Here is a 10,821-nt window from a genome sequence, read left to right on the forward strand (position 1 = left end):
GATTTGTAAGTCATGCTGCCGTCTCAATAATGTTAAATAAAAAAAAGTTTTGTCAACTGAAAGTAAGGAGCAACATTAAAACTTAAAACGAACTGAAATTATTACGGGGGTTTACCCTCTCGTCAATGCCTCGCTCTTAACACTAAAGTTCAAATTGTGTTCCAATTCTTTAAGAATGACCTCTGAATCACAAAGGTCGTTTAGCTAGAATAAATAGGTGATTTGAAAGTATTCATAAGACTCTAGCGTAAAGAGCAAGGTATTGACGAGAGGCCGAGCCCCCTCATATACGTTGCAATTTCAGTTAGTTTTGAACTAAATGTTGCTTCTTACTTTCGGTTGAAAAAAACTTGCTTTTTTTCAACTGAAATAACTTCCCTTCTCCGTGAAAAATACATCCACGGAAAGAACCTCCCATAAAACCATCTCCCCAAAATCCTCCAACCTCCCCCTCCCAATAATCCCCTGGGAAAAATCCACCTGAAAACGTCTGCATGCTTCCCATACGATCACCCCTGAAAAAAAAACCAAATAAACACGCATTCCTTATTTTTCTTTTTGGAAAAAATACAAAATTCCACATTTTTGCAGATACGAGCTTAAAACTTCTAGAGTGGGGCTCTTTTATACCCTAAACCTGATAGTTGATTTTCATTAATTATATTTTTTTTTGGGGGGGGGGTCCCCTTTCCCGAAAATAAGGCAAACTTTCTAAGGCTCATAACTGTTGATGGGTACTACTAAACTTGATGAAACTTAAATATTTTAAATCAGCATAAAAATTCAATTCTTTTAATGTATCTATTGGTATCCAAATTATTTTTTTTTTAGATTTTCGGTTACTATTTAGCCGGGTCGCTCCTTACTTACTGTTCGTTACCACGAACTGAACGATAACTAGTAAAACTAGATACAATATGACTATTGTGTGAAATATTTAGGTTGGAGTTTGGTAGAATATTATCAGGTCTACTTTTGTCCCCAGGTGATACGCATTAAGAAAACTTGTATGAACATAGTAGGGGCTTAGGCACTCCCCTGAGTATGCCTTGAGCAGTCCACCTCTAATGATATTCTGGAGCCGGGAGGAACCTAATTTACATACTACTACTACTAATAACTCACTGCAGCACCAAGCGGCCTGACACCAGCACAGCTACGCACGCTCCTCCTCCAACCTAATCTATTCAAGGTCTCCTCTTTACACCCTCCCAGGAAATTCCCATTTCCTTGAAATCTTTATTTATGACATCCTCCCAACCCAGACGAGGACGAACTGCTTTCCGTGTAGCCCCAGACGGTTGGCCAAAGAGGACAATCTTCGGCAATCTGTCATCCTTCATCCGCAGAACGTGGCCTAGCCATCTCAACCTTTCTTTCATTATAGCCCTAAAAAGCGGATTGAACCACAATTTTCGTACAACCTACTGTTTGAAATACGGTCAGTCAGCCGGGTACCCACAACAATTCGTAGGCAATTTCTCTGGAAAACATTTAATAAATTTTCATCTGCTTTACGGAGCGCCCATGCTTCAGAGCCATATTTGACCACTGTCATCACTGTAGATATGTGTGAAAGATATGTAAGAAAATGTGTCGCAGATTTTTGCCGAGAGTGTTGTGTTATCAAGTTATATTTCGAAAGTATGTTCATAATTAGATATTATGTTTGGATTCAGGATGAAACTCTTAGTCTAAAGATATATATGCATACCTATATCATTAGTGACTTAATCCAAAAATGTATCAGACTGAGGTGCAAGTCACTTTTTCATATTTCTTATTTAAGGAGGATAATTTTTTGTGAAGTTTCGCTTTCATGAGTTCCAATTAAACTTGTGAATACTACACGTAAATTGTTTTTTAAACAAACTTTTTTCAATTTTGAAGTAATTTTCGGAATATAAGGTGGGTAAATCGTGCTTGTGGGGTTATTCGAATCGTTTACTGGTGTGGGATTTAAGGCTTCAGAAGAATGTCTCTTTAATCTTTGAGCAATAACACTATTTATGAGAGAAATTGGGTACCTGTTGCCAAAAAGTATGTCTGTAATAAAATTTAATTCTTTCTTAATATACGGCTCTGAACAGATATTAAGTACTCTATCCACAAGAGATACTACCACACCTCTTTTAACCTGTGGAGTATGGTTGGGTTTGAAGTGAAGGTATCTATTATTATGCGTAGGTTTCCTGTAAACCGTAAAATCAAGTTTATTCACACTACGTATTATCAATACATCTAAAAAAGGTATTTTTCCATCTCTTTCGGTTTCTAGTGTGAATTGCAGGTTTCTATCGTAAGTATTTAAATGTTCTAGAAAATCTTTAAGTTCACTTTCGCCATAATTTCAAACTGAAATTACATCGTCCATGATACGTCCCCAAAACACATGATTAAGAAAATACGAATCCAAGGCCCAATTTTCAAGATTCTCGACGAAAATATTTGCGAGTAGGCCTGATAGAGGTGCTCCCGTAGTAAGGCCCCTTTCATATGAATCTCGAAACTGGAAGTGCATGAAATATTTGTTACATAATTTAACCAAATACATGAGAACATCAATGTGTAGACCTATCGCTGACTCTTCGATTAGATGATAATTGTTTTCCAGTTTATTTTATAATAATTGCTCAGATTTTGAAACATCAATACCAGTATACATGGAAACTATGTCAAAGCTGCTTATTATGGAATTTTCAAAAATGTCTATTTGCTTCAATTATTCTACAAGATCAACTGAATTTTTTACATAAGATTTTTGGGAGTGAAGCAATGATTTAAATGCAGAGCATAACCATTTTCCAATGTTTGAGGCAGGTGATTTTGTACTAGCTACAATGGGTCTTAGAGGAATGTCTTGTTTGTGCAATTTTGGTAATCCATAAAACTTTGAGCAAAAAACACCACGAGGGAGAAATTTATTGTACAACTGTGGAGTGATTCTTCCATTTTCTTTCAGAGTTTTTAATTCTTTTATAACTTTTTGAGCAAATTGATCAGTCTGGTCATGGGTTTGAGACTCATATTTCAACCATGTAAACTTATTAGTGAGTCTCTCTTGTGACACAAGGGAATCATGATGGAATAAATTCCTTTCCATCCTAACAATCTGCAAAAACTCATCAGTTGACAAACTCTGAGACAGAAAATTTTCGAGTGATTTTCGTTCTGAGGAAATTACATGTCTTCTACGTTTTTTGCCTTAATAATATGATTCAACGTTTTTAGCTGTAATTTATGCGTGAACTGTGACTCTCGTAAAGTGTTTGTTAAATTTATGCCTTAAGGGTTTAAGAATAGTTCTATTCCTTCTACAAGATTCCAGAAACGTTTGTTGATTAATAATGATTGCGTGTTTTTTCCCTAAACTAATAAAATAAAAAATATCTTTGGTCAAATGCTCCCCATAAGCGTGATGCAAATTATGACAAAGACCACACTGCCTTTCCATAATGCAACAACAAAAGAGAGAATAATGAGGACTTTTTTCTCAAAGACAGTGAACCAACAAAACCTATTTGAATATTTCGGCCCTATATCTAAGGGCCGTCTTCAGCAAAGAAAATAATAAACAATAAAACACTTACAATAAAAGTTCTCAGTTAAAAATCCATTATTTTTTAAAATAGCCTTGGCGTCATTACTTCTTAACGAAAAGTTTACCTAAAAAACGAAAGTTTTCGAAAATGAAAAGTTTAATACCTTTTTTAGATGTATTGATAATACGTAGTGTGAATAAACCTGATTTTACGGTTTACAGGAAACCTACGCATAATAATAGATACCTTCACTTCAAATCTAACCATCCTCCACAGGTTAAAAGAGGTGCGGTAATATCTCTCGTGGATAGAGTACTTAATATCTGTTCAGAGCCGTATATTAAGAAAGAATTAAATTTTATTACAGACATACTTTTTGGCAACGGATACCCAATTTCTCTCATAAATACTGTTATTGCTCAAAGATTAAAATGGCATTCTTCTGAAGTCTTAAATCCCACACCAGTAAACGATTCGAATAAACCCATAAGCACGATTTACCCACCTTATATTCCGAAAATTACTTCAAAATTGAAAAAAGTTTGTTTAAAAAACAATTTGCGTGCTGTATTCACAAGTAACTTAAGTATAATGAATCTTCTCAATTCTGGTAAGGATAAAACCCCAGTTACTCGTCTACGAGGGGTGTATCAAATACCATGTAGTTGTGGAAATTATTACATTGGTCGAGCCGACCAAAATTTAGGAGCAAGATTACAGCAACACAAAGAAAGTATTGAAAAAGCATTAAAATCTAAAAATAACTCCATATCTTTCGATTCAGTTTTAAGTAATCATATTTTTGAAAATCCAAACCATTATGTTCTATTTGACGAAATAATTCTAATTAGCAATGGCCTAGGAATCAAACAAACTGTCCGCGAGGCAATCGAAATCAAACGAAACTTAAATACTAATACATCCCTAAATAGAGACTTGGGTGAATACACACTCAACCCTATTTTCACAAAATTAATTATAGAAAATAATCTAATTCAAAATAAAACAAAAATAGGAACGAACAAAAACAAGCCCAATCCCAAAAGAACTACCAGATTAGCTGCAGAGAAGGCAAATATTGCAATAAGAAATTATTCCAATTTTTAATAAAAACAGAAAGTGAAATGAATGAATCTTTTTAGCTCGTAAATTGTTAGCTTTTATCACACAGTCTTGGCCGAACTTTTCGTTAAGAAGTAATGATGCCTAGGCTATTTTTAAAAATGGATTTTTTACCAAGAACTTTTATTGTAAGTGTGTTGTTGTTTATTATTTTCTCTGCTGAAGACGGCCCTTAGATATAGGGCCGAAATATTCAAATAGGTTTTGTTGGTTCACTGTCGTGGGGAAAAAAGTCCTCAATATTCTCTCTTTTGTTGTTGCATTATGGAAAGGCATTATTTTCTGTTTTGTTGTTGTTTTATGGGAAGGCAGTGTGGTCTTCGTCATAATTTGAATGAATTATATTGTTGCAGGCATTAAAAAGCAAAACATTTGCGTAATTTACCGCAATTTCTTTTTTTGTTTAATGTTACAAATTTAACAACAAAGCAATTTAAATGAGATTACTTTTCGGTGTTTGCTAAAATCCTATAGTTTTACCTGTAATTTTAAAAATTTTCTGCACTCAACAAATTGTTCTTTTTTCTCATAGCTGCATAAGATATCCTATTGAAAGTTTGTAAGCTAGGGCCCTGACATTTCAAGTGTAACTTCATGTTATTGCCAAACATATTTTCCGTCAAATTATCACCAGTAAGATACTGAATACACTGTGTCCATACTTATTTTATTCAGTATTTCAGTACTAACTATCAGCTAGTATTGTATCAGTTGTATCAAACAGTTCGTGGTAACGAACTGCAAGTAAGCTGCCAAATAGTAACCAAAACTCTAAGAAACGAAGTTTAATTTTGAAAACAATACATATATCGAAAGAATTGGCTCTTACGTTTATTCCAAAGTTATAAGATCTATTAAGCTTAATTTTACACATCAGAAGCTACAAGACTGGTAAAATTTGCCAGATTTTCAAAAAAAGGGGTAATTTCCCTAAAATGTCAAGGAATCTTAACGAAAATTGCACCGTCATACTTAGTGTCTCGGAGAATCCCACTGTAGAGATATCAAATTCAAGTCTTCAAAAATGAGGAATTTGTGTATTTTGCAAGAAGAAAGATCATGGATGGGTGCATATTTTTTTTTTCAGGTCAATCGTCTCAAACCAATGGACCAAAAAGATTGGAAAGAGGGCTAATTCGAGCAGAAATTAAACGTTGTAATATCCTTTTTAAGTGATCAAAAATATTGGAGGACAAGTAGTCCCCTCCAGCGCCCTCTTTTTACCTGAAGTCGTCCGATCAAAATTTTGAAATAGCCAGTTTGTTCAGCATAGTTGAAAGGTCCAATAACAGTGCCTTTTGTGATTGCATGACCCACCACAGTCCACGGTAAAAGGAGTATAAGCTATGAAATTTGCCCATTGTCGACGTATATTATGTATTACTAGCTGTTGGGGTGGCGCTTCGCGCCACCCCAACACCTAGTTGGTGGGGGCGCTTTGCGCCCCCCCAAGCCCCCCCGCGCGCGTAAGTCGTTACGCGCCATATTAGTTACGCGCCATTGTAGTTGTGTCCCTATGTCCCACCTGTGAATATAGATATATATATATATATATATATATATATATATATATATATATATATATATATATATATATATATATATATATATATATGTTTTTAACTACGTAAAACTTGCGAATATACAACATTCTTTGCTGTCCCATTGTCTCTGCATATAAATAGATTGTCAGGTTTACCGACTCTTGAACATGCAACATATAATGGTCCATGGGAAAACAATCCGTATTCAGATCTATACCTCATGATTCTAATGATTGCCCTTGAGCTTTGTTGATGGTGATTGCTAATCGACCATTCCCTGAGTCGCCATCGTCATTTATTTATCCCCCTGTGCACCCCGGCGTCCCCTTTGTAGTTATGTCCCTGTGTCCCGGTCGTCATTTATATTCCCTGTGTCCCGGTCGTCATTTGTGTCCCGGTGTTCCAGTCTGTGATTTCTCTTTGAGTGTCCCGGGCGTCATTTATATTCCTTGTGTCCCGGTGTCCCGGTCGTCATTTATATCCCCCTGTGCCCCCCGGCGTCCCCATTGTAGTTGTGTCCCTGTGTCCCGGTCGTCATTTATATTCCCTGTGTCCCGGTTAGTTTTTGCCTTTTTTTAGTTTTTTCAGTTTTTTTAGTTTTTAGTTTTTTAGCTTTTTTTAGTTTTTTTTAGTTTTTTAGCTTTTTTAGTTTTTTTTCTTTTTAGTTTTTTTTGTAGGTTTTACCTTTTTTAGTTTTTTTTCTTCTTTTGTATTAGTGTGAAATAATTCAGACGTCATATGCGGACAAACACGACGTCACTCGACAGACAGACAGACAGACATAACCCACAAACAACTTATTTTTATATATATTTATTCATATTTTTTTAGTTTTCTTTTTCTCTTTTATTTTTCAGTTTTTTCCTTTTTTTTAGTTTTTTTCTTTTTTAGTTTTTAGTTTTTTTTTAGTTTTTTACCTTTTTTTAGTTTTTTTTAGTTTTTTTAGTTTTTTAGCTTTTTTAGTTTTTTTATTAGTTTTTATTTTTTTTGTAGTTTTTGCCTTTTTTTATTTTTTTCAGTTTTTTTTAGTTATTAGATTTTTACCTTTTTTTAGTTTTTTAGCTTTTTTAGTTTTTTTTTCTTTTTAGTTTTTTTTGTAGTTTTTACCTTTTTTAGTTTTTTTCTTCTTTTGTATTAGTGTGAAATAATTCAGACGTCATATGCGAACAAACATGACGTCACCTGATCCATCCACAGATCCACACACAGACAACTTATTTTTATATATATAGATTGGGAAGTATACATACATTTTCCTGGGGTGATTTCTGTGTGTGGGATTTTCCATTGGAAAAACTGTCCGTGGGGAGGGAGATTTCCACGGGTGAACTTTCCAGGAGAAATGTTTTACCAGAGTGATTTGCCATAATTACTATAAGACATTCTTTTTATTTGTCTTGCTTTCTTTTTAGCGACTACATTTTATACGTGAAGATGTTCCAGGGGAATTGTTAGGGGGGATTTTCAGTGGTTCGGAATTGTTTAAGGGACTTTCTGAGGGGGATGGGATTTCCACGGGAGAAGATTTTTATTGGAAGGGGTATTTCCAGGAATTTCCACGGAGGAGTCATTTCTGACATGATAAAAAAAAAATCAGAAATTAAATAAAAAAGCCTTTTTTTTTTTAAAGGAACGTACGCTAAGGAGATTTTTTCAGACAAAATTGCCCACAAGAAATTTTTTGGTGGGAATTTTCAGCGAGGATGGAATTGTCCGGCAGAAATTTTTGGGAAGAGAATTTGACACAGGAAAACTTTCACGGAGGAAATTTCCGTGGAGGACAATTATTCATGGTGAGGGATACGGATTTCCCAGCATTATTTGAAAAACAATCAGAAATGAAATAAGAAAAAAAATTCAGCTTAAAGCAATGAGCAAAATTAAACTTAAAACGAACATAATTTTTTTGATTTTAGAAGGGCTGTCCCCTCCTCAATACCCCGCTCTTTACGCTAAAGTTTGAATTTTTATCCGAATTCTGAAAGGACGACTCCTGGAACACAAGGACCATTTAATTAGAATCAGAAACTTTTCCAAAACTACTAAGAGATTTTATCGTGAAGAGGGAAGGATTGACGAGGGGGCAGCCTCCCTCATAAAGGGAATAACTTCTGCTTATTTTAAATTTATTGCTGGCCCTTAGGCTCAGTAAGCCGCAATTCTCAGTTTTTGTAGTTCCTTTTAGTTCAGAATCATAGACGCTATTCAAAATCACGAACAAAATAACGTGAAAAAAGCTAAAACAACGTGAAAAGCTGTAAAAAGCCAACCATATTAATCTTATTTCTAATCCTTTATTTACGTGTATTGATCATGCAAACGCCTTCCTAATGAATAACGCTGTATGTCAAGTAATTATAACCATTGTTAATTTTTTAGTTCGTCAATCCACAGATTCTACTAATTTACGGATACAAAACTATTTTTTGTTCTATATCACTGACTAAATAATCTTTTTATTACCATGCAGCCTGGATAAAAAAAAATCGTTTTCAAAAACATTTCAAATGTGTATAATACCCATGAGATATGACTTTAGTTAGTGAAAAATAAAAAAAAACAAGTTTTTTTAACGGAAAGTAAGGAGCGGCATTAAAACTTAAAACGAACAGAAATTACTTCGTATGTAAAAAGGGCTGCTTCCTCATCAATGCCCCGCTCTTTACGTTAAAGTTTGACTTTTTCTCTTAACTCTACTTTTTAAAACAGTAAAAAACTTTAGCGTAAAGAGCGTGGCGTTGATGAGGAAGCAGCTCTTTTCACATACGAAGTAATTTCTGTTCGTTTTAATTTTTAATGTCGCTCCTTACTTTCAGTTAAAAAAAACTGTTCACCCCCTAGTCAGTACCTCGCTCGTTACACTAAATCTTAGATTTTGTCCCAATTTCTTAAGAATGACCCCTAAGTCACAAAAGTCGTAGAATAAATAGTAGAAATTACTAAAATTATTTTAGCATAAAGAGCGAGGTATTAGGAGGAGGTGAGCCCATCATATGCGTAATAATTTTTTTGTTTTAAGTGGTTTTGATTCTGCTCCTTACTTTCAGTTGAAAAAACTTTTTCATATTTATTTTTTTATTGTTTTTTAAATAATTCTAGAAAATCCTGTGCTCCCTTCATGGAAATTGTCTTCCCTAGTGATAAATTCCTCCAAGGAAAGTTCCCCTAACATATCCCCCTCTTTTCAACCCCCCCAAACCAAAAAATTTCCCTGAAAACGTCTGTACACTTCCAAATAACCATTACTATATGTAAGCACTGGTCAAAGTTTGTAACTTGTAGCCCCTCCCACGGGGACTGTGGGGGATTAAGTCGTCCCCAAAGACATAGTTATAAGGTTTTTTGACTATGCTGAATAAAATGGCTATCTCAGAATTTTGATCCGATGACTTTGGGAAAATAATTCGCGTGGGAGGGGGCCTAAGTGCCCTCCAATTTTTTTAGTCACTGAAAAAGAGCACTAGAACTTTTCATTTCCGTTAGAATGAGCCCTCTCGCAAGATTCTAAGACCACTGGGTCGATACGATCACCCCTGGAAAAAAAGACAAACAAACAAACAAACAGAAAAACACGCATCCGTGATCTGCCTTCTGGCAAAAAATACAAAATTCTACATTTTTGTAGATAGGAGCTTGAAACTTCTACAAGAGGGTTCTCTGATACGCTGAATCTGATGGTGTGATTTTTTTTAAGATTCTGTGACTTTTAGGGGGTGTTTTCCCCTATTTTCTAAAATAAGACAAATTTTCTCAGGTTCGTAACTTTTGACGAGTCTAAACTTAACGAAACATATATATTTAAAATCAGCATTAAAATGCGATTCTTTTGATGTAACTATTGTTATAAAAATTCCTCTTTTTAGAGTTTTGGTTACTATTGAGCCAGGTCGCTCCTTACTACAGTTCGTTGCCACGAACTGTTTGATCTGGCATCAATTATTTTCAACGATTTTTTGTAAACAAAAATATATAAATAAATAAAAATTCCATTGAATGAACCACAAGAAGTACTATCCATTGATAAACTGATACAGTAGACAGATTCGCTAGAGCACTAATCCCAAAAAGCTGAAGTTTATTGAGATGTATCTTTTACGCTTAAAAAAATAGCCCGGCCATAGTCCCCTGGTTCCTCGTAAAAAGCCTTTTCTTGGTTAAAACCTCACAGGCCCACAAAATGAGAGAAGGGATTCCCATAAATGGGATTTTAAGGGGAGAAAGACTAAAGCCTTAATCCAACACTGCACAGTCAGTAAGCTTATATAAGCCTGGAACATTAATAACATGAAATTGGACAGTTGACCCTAGTTACACAAATGTGTCTTTATTATCAAATATATGAGACTGGTGCCTGAGGCTTTCAAATGAAAAACCTTTTTTTTTAAATTAAAATTATCTATGGTGCAAGTGATGTTGTGTGTATACGTTGTCTTATTCAGCAAAATACGGGGAAGGGGGGAAGCTATGTTCAAACCTAATCGCAGCAGAATCTCCTCTCTCTAAAAAATCTTCTGAGACGTAAATTTACAACATAAGAAATAAATATGAAGGCACCTATTTGAAGAGGCGTTCAAGTCCCTTTTTAAGGGATCAATTAAAATTTTTATTTTCAC

Source organism: Artemia franciscana, chromosome 4 (genome assembly GCF_032884065.1).
Source record: "Artemia franciscana chromosome 4, ASM3288406v1, whole genome shotgun sequence".
NCBI classification, from domain to species: Eukaryota; Metazoa; Arthropoda; class Branchiopoda; order Anostraca; family Artemiidae; genus Artemia; species Artemia franciscana.